The sequence below is a fragment of the Hyla sarda genome, chromosome 1 (genome assembly GCF_029499605.1).
Source record: "Hyla sarda isolate aHylSar1 chromosome 1, aHylSar1.hap1, whole genome shotgun sequence".
Taxonomy (NCBI): Eukaryota; Metazoa; Chordata; class Amphibia; order Anura; family Hylidae; genus Hyla; species Hyla sarda.
The window spans coordinates 365,537,125-365,553,854 of record NC_079189.1 but is presented as its reverse complement, the minus strand read 5'-3'; the positions used below and the strand labels follow the sequence as shown (position 1 = coordinate 365,553,854).

At 43.9% G+C, this 16,730-nt stretch overlaps 1 long non-coding RNA gene across 1 annotated transcript; it reads left to right on the top strand.

Annotated features, from left to right (window-relative positions):
• The first annotated feature begins 8,278 nt into the window (after window positions 1–8,278).
• On the top strand, window positions 8,279–14,328 carry LOC130275027 (uncharacterized). Its single transcript, XR_008844670.1, has 2 exons — window positions 8,279–10,650; window positions 13,380–14,328. It is a non-coding gene; the product is annotated as an uncharacterized LOC130275027 (long non-coding RNA).
• Window positions 14,329–16,730: the final 2,402 nt, after the last annotated feature.

Below are 16,730 nucleotides of genomic sequence, written 5' to 3'. Positions count from 1 at the left end.
TATGCCTTTTGTATCACAAACAAAAAAAGAACATTATTCTATAAAATATATCTATCCAAATACTGTTTGTGTTTCATGGGCATTCTAGCACAGTCAAGCAAGCTCAGGATGAATGTAATTTCATGGCGTAATGTAATATATATTTTTTTACAATATGTTGTCAATGCAGTTGCCTCAGTAAACGCATGCTTAAAGCAGTGATAATATGATGATATATGTATGCTTGTGTGAGGAGTATGGTATGCTAACTTTCATTGCTTCGTTTCAGTGGTTTTTGGTTTATTCTATGATAGGTTCTGTACTTGCAATCACTGCCAGTTTATATTATTGTTAAGGTGCCAACACTAAAAAAAACAAAAAAAAAAAACAATTAATAGAATACTTGTGGTTACTTTTTATTTTGAAGATGGACCTTTTCTTTAATTTTTTTACAACAATGCACTATAGTCAACAAATGTAAATATTTTTTTTTTTAGTTTCTTTAGGAAAAATCCAGTGTAAAATCACAGGGCAGAAGAATGGTTCTTGCTGGGCACGCCACATAAAATGTTTTTTTTTTTTACATTCAGGTGATATAAAGTAATACAATGGGTCAATAATACAGATATATACTTCGTGCATTTTGTAAAGAGCTGTTTATACTATCAAAGTTTTAAAAAACATGATATATAAAAAAAATAAAAACACTGTGGGGGAAATTTATCAACATCTGTGCAAAGGAAGAGTGGTGCAAAATTAAAGAAGAAAGCTTATTGGTTGCTATGGACAACTGCACCACTCTTCCTCTGCACAGGTTTTGATAAATCTCCCCCTGTGTCCTTGCCTATGGGCACTGTATATTTCAGTAGTTTTTTCATCATACAACATGCAGTTCACAATACTTCACAACGTGTGTACATACAATACCTGGTTTTATCTGTACACACCATCTTTAGTTAAACATTTTGGGGAAAATCTCCTATCATTTCCCGATGGTCCTTCATGCTGACTGCATTCTGTGTGGTGTATTTTTGGTGTAATCTAATATTTTGGCACAGGTTTGTTTAAAAATATGTGCTTTACAGTCATTTACAACCCTTATTTTTTCTGTAGCTTGTTCTAGAATTGCATTATTAAACTCATCAGGAAAACCTAAATCTCTAGCCATGACCCCTTATATGAAGTAAAAGCTCCGAGCATGTATATGTCTAAAAAGTGTCACCTAAATAGTGTAGAATAATAATAAATGTGAATTAACTTCCATGCAGCAAACTTTGGCGCACAAGGGGAAAAATGTGGCACATGCATATTAGTAGATTCCTTCCCTTGTTTGCAAGCACCTAAATATAACAGGCCCCCAGAAGTACCTATGTGGATATTTTTGTATTCTAAAAGATTGCTTTATTATATTATGAACAAATGGAATCAATATATGCATCATTTAGTAGAGAAATGTATTTACAATTCAAATATTCATTTTCATTTAACCAGAATTTTGGAATTGGACACTTTGTAAGCTATGACTTAATCAAAGGTTTCAGTCTAAGCACTCTATCCAAATTAGAGTGTCTTCAGACAGCCTCCATAGAGTTACTATGGAATCCATCTCCTGGAGCGAGACGGGAATAGAAGTGCTTAGCCAAGCATTCCTCCCAGCTTATTCTACCAATTATCAGGATGTGCAACCCAGACCCTGACTGACCAAAAATGTTGACATGTAGAACATAAACGAGAATAAAGAGACATAAAGAGAAGATAAAAGTTTAAGTAAGGAAAAACGGGGGGGAAACATTACTTTCCACATAGGCATGTCAAACATGAGAGGAATTAACAGAAGGGTCATGGAGAGGGAGGATGTAATTTCTACACTATGTAGAACTGTACCTTTTTTTCCCATGAAAGACCTGCTGTCATCTGCAATAAATTGTAACTCACCAGACTTTTGTTAACATAACTTTATAGACTAATTGTCATTAAACCATATTTTCTAAACTAACTCAGATTATATTTGCTAACTACTCCTAACACCCCTCCTGCCCTAAAAAAAAATATTTTCTGAGCTTTAAAAAGTTCTGTATCATACCTTTTTCCTTGCTCACAATGTGTGAGCTCCCGGCAGGAGAAAGAGGGCATTCCTCAGCTGGCGCAGTGTCACTGAAGCCTGCGAGAGCTGTACCTCGCCATTCCCCGCACACACCTCCTTAGTTTGGTCTCCTGCCAGGCAGGGAGGAGACAAAACTAACTGTTTGACTTGTGCAGGGAAAAGAACAGAGCCACCTAGTGGCCATTTTTTCAATCACATTAAAAACATATAAAGGTTGAGAATTTTAACAGCAAGTAAATTGCAAAGTGTCTTATAATTATATATGGAACAATATATTAAAAGTTTAGTTTGGTGAACAGGCACTCTTTAACTATTCTAGGGTATACTATATATACCCTAATAGGGATCGATCGATTATCGGTTTGGCTGATATTATCGGCCGATATTCATGATTTTGGAAGTTATCAGTATCGTCAATTACCTTGCCGATAATGCCGATAATGCGGGCACTTTAAATCAATGTACTGAAGCAGCTTTTGCGGGGCCAGAGACCGCCGCCGCCACCCGCTTCTTTCCCCTCGCCCACCTGCCTGTCCTGGGGTCCTGCCGCTTCCATCCCCCTGCCTGTCCTGGGGTCCTGAGTCCAACCACCACCTCCGCTGCCCCCCCCTGCCTTTCCTGGGGTCCTGAGTCCAACCACCACTGCCCCACCCCCTGCCTGTCCTGGGGTCCTGAGTCCAACCACTGCCGCCGCTTCCCCATTGACTCCCCCATCCCCGGTTTTATAATTACCTGTTCCCGGGGTCCGCGCTACTTCTGGCTCCTGCGGCTTCCTGTGCTATTGCTGTGCGCTGCGCAATGACGAGTGACGTCCTCAACGCGATGTGCCGTCAGTGCGCACAGTGCCAGCTCAGGATGCCGCCGGAGCCAGAAGTAGCGCGGACCCCGGGAACAAGTAATTAAAAAACTGGGGATGGGGGAAGAAATGGGGCAACGGCAGTGGTTGGACTCAGGACCGGCAGGGGGAGAGAAGCTGGCGGCGGTGGTCTCTGCCCAGAGGATAGGCGGGGGGGGGGCAGCGACGGTGGTTGGACTCAGGACCCCAGGACAGGCAGGGGGAGAGAAGCGTGTGGCGGCAGCGGTCTCTGGCCCCGCAAAAGCCGCTGCAGTTCATTGATTTAAAGCACCCCCTGCGGCTTCTGCGGGGCCAGGGGGGGGGGGGGGCGGAGAGAAATAGCCGAATATCTGTATATTATCGGCTATCGGCCTAAAAGTTCACAGATTATCGGTATCGCCCCTCAAAAAATCAATATCGGTCGATCCCTATACCCTAATACTATAGCTTCATAAGCTATGGAATGGTAATGTATTTCTCCTTTCCTTGCATTTAGTAATAACGCATACTTACAGAACTATATGTTGACCGTAGTGTACCGAGGGAAATAAAGATATTTAGAGCTACAGTAACTTTTATAACACTGTATAGTTTTGAGTCTACAAAAGAAGACAAATATCATTGGAAACATTCCAAGCCATAATATTGTATTGTAATTGGCCTGAACATTTTGCATGTTCAAACTATAAACAAAACATTCATTTTACTGTGTTTGCCTAAATATACTATATTTATTATTTTAATCATATAAAACTATAGCAGCCATAATATAGCTTGTTTTTACAACTTAAGCACCATGTAAGGGGAATCATATGGATGCCCCCAATGGTTATAAAGGCCTATAATAGAACAAACAGATTTAATAAGACCTATGTGCAATATATAAAGCTGGTTTCTTTAACTTCTAAGGATAGGAAGGATGATTTTTCAATGCTAATATGCTGTCAGAGCAAGTCTATATACCCAATATTAAAATGTGGGAGTTGTACAAAAAAACATTATAGTATAGTATAGTATAAATACAAGTTTTAGTAAAGCATCAAAGTTTAGGTCAGAAGAAGAAAAATCTGATGTGTCAGGAAACAGCGACCAGGGTATTTAATACAGAAGCATATACACACATACATAACGCCAGCTATGCTAAGCAAAAGACTGACATAGTACAGTATACATGTATAGTATAAAGATCTAAGAGATATAGAGGTAAACAGGAAGCCACAGATTGGACATATAGAGTCAGTTATCCTAAGAGCACAGATTGCTGCTATAAGAAGAAACTATTGTGAAATACACCTCTATATGAAATGTCGTCTATGCATCTAACATGGTTTATGTTCAGAGTAGAAAATAGAAAAGGAGATGGAATGCTTAAGCATAAATACAGAATCACAGCACAGTTCCTTGGTAAATAGTATATAATAATTTATGAAAGCAGTGGGAAATCACAGTTACTTATTCCCTCTGCCCTTTGTTCATATATTACTATTATGTAATAGCACAGCAGTAGAAATTCTATTTTTTTTCCAGCAAAAAATATAATAGTTATATTATAGCCATCAAATCATTTCAGTAAATCCACAATCTGCAGGTCAATGCAGACAGCAACCACTGTTATAGTCGTATATTCATGCAGGGCAGAAATAAAGTCATGGTCAAGCACACCACCATACTCCTAGAAAACAGCTTGCCATCATGTTTAGATCAGAGTGTAATATCTCTAACATTTAGCTGGAAGTGTTAGGTATGATAGAATATGCTTTGATCTGCTTAACATCATGATGAATTCATAGAAATCATTTTTTTGTGATGGGGAGGAGACAATCAGTATGTTCACACTGAGTAAAATGTCCTGATTTCCTGAGGTCAATAATACTTTTTAAAAAATCCTCCTCATTTCCTAGTAAGTCGTCAACTCTTCAACAAATAGAATTAAATGGGTACTCTGGTGCTAGAGCGTTCTGAACATTTCGTGATGTCATGGCCACACCCCCTCGTGATGCTACGCCCCTCTATTCATGTCTATGGGAGGGGAGGGCCGTGAGATGACATCATGAGGAGCATGGCGTGATGTCACGAGGGGCGTAGCCGTGATGTCACGACCACTGCAGTGGGACCCCCGAGATCAGACATCTTAAGATGTCTAGGTAAAATTTCTAGCAGCGGAGTACCAATTTAAAGTGTTACTGTCATTGAAAACAAGGTTTAAAATTGTCCAGACTTGTCAAAAGTTGCGGTTGCACCAGGTCTCCCGTTGCCAACGTGACTTACAGCCCAGTCCAGTCCCTGTCTGTCAGTGCAATCCGACCTTTTGTAATAAGGTCAGATCTGCTGGCCAGCTGGGGAATGGCCGCTCACTTCACCGGCTCATAACTTGCGATTGCAGAGAGTTTCAGGATTGAGACCCGATGCAGTGTCAATGTTTGACTTGTCTGGTCAACATGTCAATTTTTTTTTTTTAAATGACGGTTACACTTTAATCGAAATTTTAGAGTGCAATGCCATATTTTGACATGGAATGTTTGTCATGAATTGACATATCAATTCTTTAAACAGAATTGCACATAGCTGCAGATTTCTCATTGGTGAAAAACTTTTTTTTTTTAAATCAACTGGTGCCAGAAAGTTAAACAGATTTGTAAATTACTTCTATTAAAAAATCTTAATCCTTCTAGTACTTATTAGCTGCTGAATACTACAGCGGAAATTCTTTGCCTTTTGAAACACGGAACTGTCTGCTGACATCACGAGCACAGTGCTCTCTGCTGACACCTCTGTCCATATTATGAACTGTCCAGAACAGCATATGTTTGCTATGGGGGTTTCCTTTTACCCGAGACAGTTCCTAAAATGGACAGAGATGTCAGCAGAGAGCACTGTGCTCATGATGTCAGCAGACAGCTCTGTGTTTCAAATGGAAAAGAACTTCCACTGTAGTATTCAGCAGCTAATAAGTACAGGAAGGATTATGAATTTTTAATAGAAGTAATTTACAAATCTGTTTAACTTTCTGGCACCAGTTGATTTAAAAAAAAAAGTTTTTCACCGGAGTATCCATTTAAGTAAAATTTTGGTGAATCTGGTGTAAATAATAATTTCCAATTAGGTTAAAGGGGCTGTCTTATTAAGACAACCTTTGTCTTCACAGCACAAAAGATTCAGTTGGTCAGTGGCCAAGCATTTGCCCCTTGATCAGCTGATCGCTGGCCCTTTTACACAGGCCGATTAATGGGAGTGAATATTCCTATTAATATGCTAGAATATTCATGAACTAATCTTGGGATATGACAACGATCTGTGATATTTAAAAAACTAACTTCCTGGAGCATCATAGATGAGAAAAAATAGGGACTGCAGACCTTTTAAGTGTAGGGTAACGTGCCATATTTTGCTGCATATTTGCTGCTGCATATTTTCCTACCCATTGAAGTCGAATTTGTAGGAATATATGCAGCAGCAAATATGCAGCAAAAAATGGCACTTGTGACCCTACCCTTATGCTTATTCAGACAGAACAACCTATACTTTAGTGCAGCTGTGTGTAGTACTGCAACTCAACCTTTTTGATTCTGATCAGTGGGGGTCCTAGAGACAGGTCATCAATGTTTTACTCCTGGAAAAACCCTTGTAATGTCCCACAAAGCAACTAAGACTCATTAAAGGGGTACTCCGGTGGAGTTCTTAAATCAACTGGTGCCAGAAAGTTAAACAGATTTGTAAATTACTTCTATTAAAAAATCGTAATCCTTCCAGTACTTATTAGCTGTTGAATACTACAGAGGAAATGATTTTCTTTTTGGAACACAGAGCTCTCTGCTGACATCACAAGTACAGTGCTCTGCTGACACCTCTGTCCATTTTATGAACTGTCCAGAGCAGCATATGTTTGCTATGGGGATTTTCTTCTACTCTGGACAGTTCTTAAAATGGACAGAGATGTCAGCAGAGAGCACTGTGCTTGTGATGTCAGCAGAGAGCTCTGTGTTCCAAAAAGAAAACAATTTCCTTTGTAGTATTCAGCAGCTAATAAGTACTGGAAGGATTAAGATTTTTTATAGAAGTAATTTACAAATCTGTTTAACTTTCTGGCACCAGTTGATAAAAAAAAAAAAAAAAAGTTTTTCACTGGAGTACCCTTTAATGCATAAGTCAGAAAAGCTCTCATGTACACGCTTCCAGACTTCCAATTCCACAAAGAAATAAAAAAAACTGTCCTTTTGGCATCTCTTTGGTCACTATACTGCAAAAATGAAGGATGAAATAGCACAGAAGACTACAGTGGTCCCTCAACATACGATGGTAATTTGTTCCAAACGACCCATCGTTTGTCGAATCCATCGTATGTTGAGGGATCCGTGCAATGTAAAGTATAGGAAGTTATACTCACCTGTCCCCGCCGCTCCGCACCAGGTCCTCACCGCTCCGGCTGCTGTTCCAGGGGCTCCCGATGCTGTCCCGCTGCTCCGGTGTCTTCTTCGTGATCCTCCGGTGTCTTGCGCATCTTCTGCAGGGTCCGGGCCTCGCTTTCTGGTGACGTTATTACGCTGCTGCGCCGGCGCGGCCTGCGTAGTGATGTAATAACGACGCCGGAAAGCGAGGCCCGGACCCTGGAGAAGATGCGCAAGACGCCGGAGGATCGCGAAGTGGTCCCGGAGCAGCGGGGATAGGTAAGTGAACCTGCTGGGGCACATTACACTGCTATCCGACAGCAGCTTAAGCATTTTGCGCTGTCGGATAGCAGTTAATGCGATGGCCCCGACATATAAAAGCATCGTATGTCGATTTTATCATATGTCGGGGCCATCATAGGTCGGGGGGTTACTGTATATTACTCCTTCCAACAGGATCTTTCATAAAACATATCCATTACATATCATTAAAGCCTATGGGTGACAGATACCAAAGTATGGCATCCATCACAGGCATTCTTTTAACAGATAATGTGGGAAGCTTTAAAGGGGTACTCCGCCCCTGGCATCTTATCCCCTATCAAAAGGATAGGGGATAAGATGTTGGATCGCCGCGGTCCCACTGCTGGGGACCCCGGGGATCGCCGCTGCGGCACCCCGCCATCATTACTGTACAGAGCGAGTTTGCTCTGTGCGTAATGACGGGCGATACAAGGGCCCCTCCCCTTAATGCAAGTCTATGGCAGGGGGCGTGATGACCGCCACACCCCCTTCCTATAGACTTGTATTGACGGGGCGGGCCATGACGTCACGAGGGGCGGAGCCGTGATGTAACGATGCTCCGGCCCCTGTATTGCCCGTCATTACGTGCAGAGCGAACTCGCTCTGCGCAGTAATGATAGCGGGGTGCTGCAGCAGCGATCCCCGGGGTCCCCAGCAGCGGGACCCCGGCGATCTGACATCTTATCTCCTATCCTTTGGATAGGGGATAAGATGTCTAGGGGCGGAGTACCCCTTTAATGAAATCTCCCCTTTCTAAGCTTCTTTCAGGGCAGTGGTGCTGCAGATAGCCACCAAAAACATATTGTTTGTATTAATAATGTGTGTTGGATGACTGTCAGCAGTACCACCACTTTGCAAACAGCTCTAAGGAAAGAGAGGAAGACTCAATACACAGATAGACTACCCAGAATCTATGGGAAGCTTCCAATAATGTAACTATACATATATGGACAGTAACATCACTGGCGCCTCCTTTTCTTGCAGCGGATAGTGCATCCCACTGTGCACATCCACTATGCCTATATAGTGTGATGTGTTGCAGCCTTCCAACAGGAGTATACATCAGAGGCCCTCACAACACATCCTTCTGACAGAAGGCTAAAACACACAATGTAAACCAGTATGATACAATGTGAGTGAGACAGTCCCATAGAATTTTCCCAGCATGTTCCACTGACCGATCAAAACTGTATATCTGTTACATACACACATAAATATAACCATGAATTCAGTATAACTCTGAAAATAATCTAGAACTCTGCATTAGCACTACTGGTGAAATCTGTATATTGATTTTTTACTTCTTAGCCCATGCCAACATGAGAATGATTTTTATACAGTTAGCTAATACTCTTTACAGCACAAAGTGATGTGGCTCATGTCCTCATTCTAAAGGTACTTGTGCCTATTTTTGTCAGCTACGTACAGATAGAGCAAGACCGGAAAATGTTAATATTATCATTCATCTGAGGTGGCTGCCAAGTAAAAGTGTTCAGAAAAAAAGGATGCTGCAGCTTTAAAATGTTCTTTTTTATTGTAGATATATATGGGAACGGTATATATGGCATGGTAATCAAATGCATTTGTAGTTATTGGTACAGGTAATAAGTGGTTAATTAATACCGTTATGGAAAAAGGGAGTCCTCTATATCAATGTCACTGAAGATTATAGATGCTTTCTGACTAAAATGGGGCCACTTTTTTCTAAAGGATGTATATGTTTTATTTTTAACTTTGCCACATTCTTTTATTGGGAATATGATGCAATACCAAATACAATCCATGGGCGGGAGCACTGCTGTTTCTGTAGAAAAGAAATACAAATTCTACTCTGACATAATGTCAAGGAAATAATCATTAGCATTTTCTTATTCTCCATACATTATCCTTCAACACTCACTAAACCAGAAAATGTTATGCATGCCGTATTTTGCTGCATATTTGCTGCTGCATATTTTCCTACCCATGGAAGTCAATATGTAGCAAAAGCAGCTGCAGAAAATGTGCAGCATAGAATACAGCAAAATACGGCATATGTGACCCTACCCATAAATTGCATTGTCATTAAAGGGGTATTCCAGCCTATAACACTTACCACAGGGACTCCCAACAATCTTAAAAACAGGGTCCAAAACCTCTTGTTAGAATGGAGTGCAAACACTAAATATTTAGTTTTTTTTCTGTTAGAACTCTAACTCCAGCAGTTCCATAACAATGAGGCGGAGTGTGCATATGGGACTACCGTTCTATTCCATCTGGAGACTCAGGTCCCAATATTTGAGATCACAGGGTCTCCCCGTAGTTTGGTCTTCCACAATCAGACACATATCCCTTATCCTATGGAGAAGGGATGAGTGTTATTGGCTGGAATACCCCTTTAAGCATATACCAAGATCCTTTACTTCTTTGTAAGCCTTAGGGCTTATTTACACTACCTATTTTTCCGAGGGAAAAAGGGGGTGCACTGGCTCCTATTGTTCTCAATGGAATATTGCTGCACCATTCACCATTATTTTGGCAGCACCCGCTTCTCTGGATGGAGATTTCATAGTGTGAATAAACCCTAACAATAGTCATAAAGAAAAAAGGGGAACTGCTACCACAATGTACAGAGAACGGATGGCAAAAATTACAGGATGTGTAAAGCCTCCATGTGGCCACATGGTACCTCTGTACATCACTATATTACAATAATAATACTATGACATGCAAAGAAACCTGGGACAATAATATATATGAAATTGGTGGCAAACAGATGTATAGTTCTATGGGTGCCATGCTGTGGTTTGGAACATCACAGAAATGACTTTATATGGAGCCGTAATACGGCCATGTGTAGGCAGCCTTAATCTGATGCCTTTGGTGGTTCATGTCATGTTTCTTTACATTGTTCAAGAAAACTTGGCACTCCAATATATGATGCAAAAAGTTTTATTCATACAGTCCTTAAATGAATGTTTCGGCCCTACCAGGACCTTCATCAGAATATTACAGGACTGGTGCGGAGAATAGAAGAATCGTCCAAGAGCCGTGTGATTAGGTAGGTTGTGTCACGATCCCGGCTGGTAGGAGGTGGATCCTCTGTGCCAGAGAGGGATTGGCGAGGACCGTGCTAGTGGACCGGTTCTAAGTCACTACTGGTTTTCACCAGAGCCCGCCGCAAAGCGGGATGGTCTTGCTGCGGCGGTAGTGACCAGGTCGTATCCACTAGCAACGGCTCAACCTCTCTGACTGCTGAAGATAGGCGCGGTACAAGGGAGTAGACAGAAGCAAGGTCGGACGTAGCAGAAGGTCGGGGCAGGCAGCAAGGATCGTAGTCAGGGGCAACGGCAGGAGGTCTGGAACACGGGCTAGGAACAAACAAGGGAACGCTTTCACTAGGCACAAGGGCAACAAGATCCGGCGAGGGAGTGCAGGGGAAGTGAGGTATAAGTAGGGAGTGCACAGGTGGAAACTAATCAAGGTAATTGGAAGATTGGACCAGGCACCATCATTGGTGCACTGGCCCTTTAAATCGCAGAGACCCGGCGCGCGCGCGCCCTAGGGAGCGGGGCCGCGCACGCCGGGACAGGACCGACGGAGAGCGAGTCAGGTACGGGAGCCGGGGTGCGCATCGCGAGCGGGCGCCACCCGCATCGCGAATCGCATCCCGGCTGGAGGCGGTACCGCAGCGCACCCGGTCAGGAGATCTGACCGGGGCGCTGCAGCAACGAGGATGAGGCGAGCGCTCCGGGGAGGAACGGGGACCCGGAGCGCTCGGCGTAACAGTACCCCCCCCCTTGGGTCTCCCCCTCTTCTTGGGTCCAAAGAACCTGAGGAACAAAAACTCAATTCTTTCGTGATGAGGTCCGATGCACATTAGGAGGGGTTCCGTGCGGTAACGCACGGCACAGTCCAAACTTTCATTGTTAACACAATTGATGTAGAGGGGTCTGGCGAGACTGGTCACAGGGATGTTGAACCTGTTGATAAGAGAGGCCAAAAAAAAATTTCCTGCAGATCCGGAATCCAAGAAGGCCATAGTAGAGAAGGAGAAGGTAGAGGCAGATATCCGCACAGGCACAGTAAGGCGTGGAGAAGCAGAGTTGACATCAAGAACTGTGTCACCTTTGTGCGGAGTCAGCGTACGTCTTTCCAGGCGGGGAGGACGGATAGGACAATCCTTCAGGAAGTGTTCGGTACCGGCATAGTACAGGCAAAGATTCTCCATGCGGCGTCGTGTCCTCTCTTGAGGTGTCAAGCGAGACCGGTCAACTTGCATAGCCTCCACGGCGGGAGGCACAGGAACGGATTGCAGAGGACCAGAGGAGAGAGGAGCTGGGGAGAAAAAACGCCTCGTGCGAACAAAGTCCATATCCAGGCGGAGCTCCAGACGCCATCCGGAAAAACGCATGTCAATGCGAGTGGCAAGATGAATGAGTTCATGTAGGTTAGCAGGAGTTTCTCGTGCGGCCAGAACATCTTTAATGTTGCTGGATAGGCCTTTTTTAAAGGTCGCGCAGAGAACCTCACTATTCCAGGACAACTCGGAAGCAAGAGCACGGAACTGAATGGCGTACTCGCCAACGGAAGAAACACCCTGGGCCAGGTTCAGCAGGGCAGTCTCGGCAGAAGAAGCTCGGGCAGGCTCCTCGAAGACACCACGGACCTCAGCGAAGAAGGACTGGACTGTGGCTGTGGCAGGATCATTGCGGTCCCAGAGTGGTGTGGCCCCAGACAAGGCCTTTCCAGAAAGGAGACCACGGCAGAGTCTAGAGTCCTCATCAAATTTGTCCGGCAGGGACAAGCAGGGGTTAGGAGCGGCCGGTTGCTGCGGAGGAGTTGCAGGAGCCGGCGGAGGAGATGGTTGTTGCAGCTGCTGTGTCTGTGACTGAAGTTGCTGTATCTGCGGCAGCAGCTGCTGTATCTGTGACTGAAGTTGCAGTGTCACGGAGGTCAAGTATGCCAGCTGGTGATTTCGTTGGGCGATCTTTAGGGCTTGCTGGGCGACCAGTGTGGGGAGGTCGGCGACAGCTGGCAGAGGAACTTCAGCGGGATCCATGGCCGGATCTACTGTCACGATCCCGGCTGGTAGGAGGTGGATCCTCTGTGCCAGAGAGGGATTGGCGAGGACCGTGCTAGTGGACCGGTTCTAAGTCACTACTGGTTTTCACCAGAGCCCGCCGCAAAGCGGGATGGTCTTGCTGCGGCGGTAGTGACCAGGTCGTATCCACTAGCAACGGCTCAACCTCTCTGACTGCTGAAGATAGGCGCGGTACAAGGGAGTAGACAGAAGCAAGGTCGGACGTAGCAGAAGGTCGGGGCAGGCAGCAAGGATCGTAGTCAGGGGCAACGGCAGGAGGTCTGGAACACGGGCTAGGAACAAACAAGGGAACGCTTTCACTAGGCACAAGGGCAACAAGATCCGGCGAGGGAGTGCAGGGGAAGTGAGGTATAAGTAGGGAGTGCACAGGTGGAAACTAATCAAGGTAATTGGAAGATTGGACCAGGCACCATCATTGGTGCACTGGCCCTTTAAATCGCAGAGACCCGGCGCGCGCGCGCCCTAGGGAGCGGGGCCGTGCACGCCGGGACAGGACCGACGGAGAGCGAGTCAGGTACGGGAGCCGGGGTGCGCATCGCGAGCGGGCGCCACCCGCATCGCGAATCGCATCCCGGCTGGAGGCGGTACCGCAGCGCACCCGGTCAGGAGATCTGACCGGGGCGCTGCAGCAACGAGGATGAGGCGAGCGCTCCGGGGAGGAACGGGGACCCGGAGCGCTCGGCGTAACAGGTTGTAGCGTGGCTTGTAGCTGATGAAGGTCCTGGTAGGGCCGAAACGTTAATTTATTTAAGGCCTCTTTGCATCATATATTGGAGTGCCAAGTTTTCTTGAGCACCAGCTGTGAGGGAGTGACATAGTTTCTTCACATGTTTCTTTACATTGCCATTTAGGCTTTCCTTTCAGGAGCGGGATTCTAGGTAATTATAACCAGTAAATACTAATTTTGGGGAGGTGCAAAAGAAATTATAATCATCCTATGAGAGGCGGCCCCAAGAACCAGAGACTACGTCCTACTTCCATTGGTCTGAACCATTCTTATGTTGTGATAATAGTCCTTATGTCATATCGGCGTTGGAAAAAAAGGAAAGAGCTGCTGTATGTGGGTGACAGATGTGACACTATGAGCTATTGACTATTCAGCGTGTGGTCAATCATAACGTGTTGAGTCATTGACTATGAAGCAATGCTTCAAGGTGTGAGTGTCTTGTTCTCCAGGCCATAGACAAGGAGAACCATTGCTGCTACTGCTGTCTGGAACAGTGTTTGCAATACTATTTCATAGTAACTAGGATTTTATTTATACATATTATGATGATGATGAATAGCTTTTAAGGAAAAGGGAACGGAGGATGTACTGAAGGCATCCCCTGACAATATGTCTAGCTGTTGAGTTGAATAGCTACATGTAATCTACATATGCAGTTATTCCACAGAGCAGTCTGTGCCATGTGTATTATATTGCTTGGAATATGCTATAACTAATGGATGTGGTGAGCTGTGGACTGATGGAATGACTGTGTAAATATAGAACTATTTTAGGGAGAAAATACTTTTAAATGGTTTACTGGATTCACAATGCACTTTTAGGTTGTGTGTTTAGAGATGAGTAATATCGCTGTAGACATTTCAGAACTTTATGTAACAAATGTTTTGCAATAAAAGGATGTGTTTAAAAAGTTGTAATTGCCTGTGACTTATTAATCTATTACATGCTAATAAAGAGTCCTGTGACAGACACGTCATTTATTGTAATGGGGGATGGATCGGAAAAGTAGACCATATTGATTATAACTTTAAGGGTAGGGTCACACGGAACGGATGTGATATTTTACGCTGCAGATCCACCGATGGCAGACCCCGCAGTATATCTTCAGCTGTGCCTGCTTGCGTGCATAGGCAGTGTACTCACAGACTTTGCGGCCGCTCCCCCTGCTCCTTGAGCTAGGCCGATGTGTACGACTACACTGCGCATGCGCACTGCGACTCACAGAACACTGTGTGTCTGCTTATAGTGGTGCAGGCACACTGTAGGGTCCGTCATCAGCAGATCCGCAACGTAAAATACACTTTAGGTCCGTTCCGTGTGTCCCTACCCTAAAGGGGTTCTCCAAAGCTATAAGATCCAGGACCCTCAACATTCAGCACAGTAAGGTCACATTCACACAGTGGAATATTGCAGAAAAATTTGGGTCGGAAATTCTGTTGCAGCAACCCCATTGTGTTCAATGGGATTCTGCTGCACTGTGCACAAGGAAACATCTACGGAGGAAATTCCGAATCTGGCATAATCAGAACATATCAAAGGTGTATTTTTAATTTTTATTTTTTAAATGACAGCAAAGCTTTAAGTACATTAGGTCTCTTAAAGCAGAATACGCTTGGAAATGTATTGCTGTCTAAGGAGAAGGCGTACTTCTGAGCAGTCCTAGCACCGGCATGTTTCTGCAGCCCAGAAATTTTCCAGGCAGACATTTTGCCATGTGAACATACCCTAATAGGCCATCTAAATCATACTCCTTGAGAACCACTTTAAAGGGGTACTCCACCCCTAGACATCCTGTCTCCTATCTAAAGGATAGGGGATAAGATGTCTGATCTTGGGGTCTAGCCGATGGGGACCCCCGCAATCTCCTGCAGCCCCCCCATTTATGAGCTACACGGAGCAAAGATTGCTTCGTGGCTGATTAAGGGCGATACAGGCACCCTCAATGCAAGCCTATGGGAGGGGGCATGACGCCCGTATACCCCGGGCCCTGTATTGCCCATCATCAGCCACGGAGCGATCTTCGCTCTATGCAGTTCATGAACGGGGTGCTCCAGGAGAGATCGCAGGGATCCCCAACGGTGGGACCCCCGCGATCAGACATCTTACCCTTTGGATGGGGAATAAGATGTCTAGGGGCGGAGTACCCATTTAATTGTTTCCTTACAAAATAAGAGACATAAGGGTTACTGTAATTTATAAAAACCTTGTGATATGTTTTGACCAGTCAGGATCTCATATCTCTGTGACCTCACCAATCTCTGGATATCACTCCTTGCCTTTCCGCTTAATCCATCGCTTTGCAGGAGACCAACTCCATTGGAAGTCTATGCAGCCTGTCTACTGCAATGGGATGGATTGAGCACCGAGCCGGGAAGTAAAGCATACTGCCTGGCGATATGTAGAGAACAATCAAAGCGATCAATGTCTGAGTGACATTGCAACAGGTTTGTTTTTTTTTTTGTTTTTTTAATGACAGTAACACTTTAAATAAAAATAAAACACTTTAAATAAAAATTCATGTAAATTTAATGACATTAAACTATGAAAATGTTTTTCAATGTTTTTCATATTTCTGTCTGTAGTATATATTCTAAATGAAGGACATTTTCATGGAATTATGGATTATGCTGTTCCTTAGTTATTTTTCCCAGAAATTTTTGAATAAACTAACAAGTTGGTTTTGCATTCCATGTGTCCCTCCCTACATAGCACCGATTATAGATCACCAGTGAGTGTGTAGGGACATGCCTCTTTGACAAGGGAAATAGTACGAACCAGTTGTCAATATAGTCAAACATAAAAAAAAAGACGAATTATGCATAGTTCTAAGAAACATGCAATAATTTATTAAAGCATGTCAGGAAAACGGAAGGATACTCTTAAATATCTTACTTTTATACTGAAATATGAAATACGTAGTAGTGGACACCCATCAACCAAGGTCAAGTTTAGTTATCACCCTTTGTACCCTTGACACAAATCCCAATCCCATTGACACACATCACAAGACTCTATAGACAGGGTTAAGACTTATTATACACTTTGCACATAACAGGTCCTCTGGTACTGTCAATGCTCTTATAGCAGATGTTGAACTATTGTCCTCTTATTACTTAAACAAGATGTTTTACTACAGCATGAGGCTGTAAGGCTCGGGAGAGCCATAGTTATATTGGTCATATATGAGCTGGAGCTTGCCACTATAAAAAAGAAATCTTCTAAATCGAAATACAAAATGTGGGATATAAAATCCACAACCAACTGTTCGCCTTTCATGTCTCTGTAAATCACTCTGTACACAAACTTTGGTGTAG